This window comes from Chinchilla lanigera, unplaced genomic scaffold (genome assembly GCF_000276665.1).
Source record: "Chinchilla lanigera isolate Chin_1 unplaced genomic scaffold, ChiLan1.0 scaffold00133, whole genome shotgun sequence".
Lineage (NCBI taxonomy): Eukaryota > Metazoa > Chordata > Mammalia > Rodentia > Chinchillidae > Chinchilla > Chinchilla lanigera.
In genome coordinates, this window is record NW_004955534.1 from 3257519 (window position 1) to 3260968 (window position 3450).

Genomic DNA, 3450 nt, shown 5'->3' on the forward strand with positions numbered 1-3450 from the left:
GTGTATTGCATCTTTATCATTTTCCTTCTGTCCACCCTTCAGTCTCCCTCAGCTCAGGTCCCCTTCCCATCTCCACAAAGTCTACCTCCCTGTATTATGATAGTAGTTTGTTCCTATTCAAATTATAGGATTGGTCACAACACTGTAGTTGTTTATCTGTTTCTTTATTAGATTTTAGTTTCTAAAAACTAAATTTACTTTCTCTAAAACATAAAAAGCAGATACTCCATGAATGGTTTTGTTTATTTTTATAATTCAATATGACATATGTTTTCCTAGGCAACAACCTATACCATTTAAATTTGAACTACTGTATTTTAAATGGAAAGGAACCAAACAAGTCATACTCATTTTTTGATTACCAAATACGTTACCTTATTGTACCTTGACAAACAGTAAATCCCTAGCATTAGCTTACTAGTTACTTTTTACCAGTGATTATAAGCAGATATCTTGGGCCATTACTACTCTCATCCCGAACACTCAGATAGAGAATGCCAAATCCTCTAAAAAAATCTTCCCTCCAGGTGGTGAAATTTGTTAGCCCTGATTCTCATTTCATGATCTCATCCACTCATGTGGATTCCTTGTACCTCTTTCGTACTTTTCTGTTTTGCCTTTATCTTCTTTTCAGGTTTCTCTTAAGCTGCCGAGTCAATAAACATTGTTAATGCCTAGAATTATTTCTTTCTGTCATGATTCTTCACCAGCAACACAATTTCCCAAGACAAATTTATCCACTCTATTACATTCTCTACCAGAATATCTCTTTGTAAGTTATAGGACTGAATCTTGTATAAACCTCAGACTTGTTTCATTGAAAAGTGAAATCTTGACCTCCCTCATCCCACATCTACTCAGAAAAATGACTGTCTCCGTGAAAGTCACCTTCTATATTTAAATCATTAATAAAAATTTATATCTGATAATCTGAGCAACTTCATTGAAGATAGCAATATGTAATATAACAACCATTGTTAATTCCCATCATTTTGTTTTCAAATCTTGTATCCTTTTTGTTGTTTTTGTGTTGTTTTGTTTTTGTCTTCATTGTTGCTACTTTGTTATTTTTTTCACTTTAAGCTAAAAAATTTAACCCTGCCACCAGAAATGTGTTTAAAGTTTCTAATTCTGCCCATTTTATTGCCATAACTATAACCTAGGATATATCATGTCCTACCTTTATTCCTTCAAAAGCTTCTTAGTTATGGGCTCTGCTTTATTTTAACTCTTCTGGCTTATTGTCAATATTGATAACAGATTAATCTTTCTAAAATGCAAGTTTTATTATGTCATACTGTATTCTTCCAGTGTGTCCCACTATCTCTAAACTATTTAGCCACAGACTATTACTCAAGACTCACCTACCCTTTGCCATGTTCACCGTTTCCTGAGAAATTAGCTCATCTGGAAGTGAACTGTCTTACAAGGCAATCTACTTAGCAGAAACCAAATTTAACAACAGACACACCACAGACATTGCATAGTACTAAATAAATCCTAGATTTTCATATTTTTCCCAAATATTATTAAATCATTTTTATTTATTAGAATTCTTTTGTATTTTGAAAGGTGTATAAATTCAATCCCACCAGATTGTATGGGAAAAAAGGAGTTGTAAACAAGAACATATTAATGGGTTTTTGGTGTTTAAAACCTCATTTGCATTGATTTACATATAAATGTCTCAAGTTTATCCTTATTTATATGTGAATCATGTTTATAGCAGCACAGTTTATAATAGTTAAATCTTGGAAGCAACCCAAATGCCCACCAACCAAGGAATGGATAAAAAGATATGTTATATTTTTGTACAGTGCAGTATTACTCAGCCATGAGGAAGGACAAACTTTAGAAATTTCTAGGTAAATTGATGGACTTTGAGACCATACTCATAAGTGAAATAAATCGGGCTCACATATGGAAACATTGCACTGTCTCTGATGTGAGAAACTGTAAGTGTGAATAAGGACCAATATGCTTAATAGATACTGTGAAACTGTTCAAAAGGAAAGGGGAACTGGGGGGCAGGCAGAAGGAAGGGAAAGAAAAAAATGGGAAAAAAAGTGTAAAATGGAAGCAAAGCTTTGCAAATAAGGAGGTGAAGACAGTTTGAAGGAAGGAAAGGGGATTGGTTTAAAAAAAGAAGAATCAAGATATAGCATGTACAAATACAAATTACCTGTCATGAATATGATCTTTATGTATATTTAAATTGCACCAATATATTTAATTTTTAAAAACCAAACAAAATATAAAACCTCATTTGCTCTTTAGTTTTGGTTTTTCTCCGGTACCGGGAACCGAACTCACGACCTTGCGCTTGCCAGGCAGGCGCTTTTGCCGCTGAGCTAAATCCCCAGCCCCTCTCATTTGCTCTTTATGGGACTGAATATAACTAACATTGTAAGCTTATCAAAGTAAAATTATATTTACTACTTAAGGTTAAGTAGATTAAACTATTAACTACTTAATATTGCAGTTTTGTTAATAATTCAATCACTATAACCCTAGGTAATGGAGCATACAAAATGAGACTGGGCTAGGTAAACAGTATTTTAAGTCAATGTCATTGTTCATTTTTTTTATTTTAAAGAGAATTTTAAAAAGAACAATAACATAATAACAGCAGCATAGACAAAAACAAAACAAAGCAAAAACTTGCAATACTTTACAGTATTTTTTTTTCTGGAAAACATTCACCTTTCAGAAAACATAGTTAAGTTTCTTTGAAGTTTATATTCTGTCAAATAGGGTAGAACAATCTGTTTTATTGACAAATAATTAATATATATAAAGAAAAGGCATTGTAGAAAAGTGAAGTTTTTTATTAGGAAGGTGGGATAAAGCTTGGGACCAAACTACAGATATATGAAAGACTGTGTGTAGTATACACACAATTCCAATCAGCTCCCATCAGTAGATTGATTCAGGTCATAGCTGAATGTGCTCTTAGGAGGTGGTGCTTGGTCCAAAGAGGTGGGTCACTGGGAGTGTGATCCTGGGCTGTATTCTTGTTCCTAGCTTCTTCTTTGTTTCTGTGCTTCTAGGTTCCATGGGTTGAGTGGCTTTTCTCCACTGTGCCCTTCAGCCATGCAGTTTCTGCCTTGAAGCCCATCAACTTTGGTTAGAACTCACTGGAACCATGAGCCAAATTAACCATCTCCATGAAGTTGTGGGTGTTTTGCCGCTGTGATGGGTCTGTGATGGAGGGCTGAAGAGTCTACGTCAGAAGGCTGGAAGACCTGAAACTGAAGTGTCTGAACTGGAAGCCACGAGATGACATCCACAGTGAAGGTAAAGACTGGAGTTCCTCTGACCAAACAGAAGCAGATCCATCCTTTTGAGGAATACTGAACATGGGTTTTGGACTAACGCTGATTTCAGGGAGATCCAAAACATCACTGTGGCCCTGTAGTAAGAGTAGGGACCTATGAACATCGGGTGATC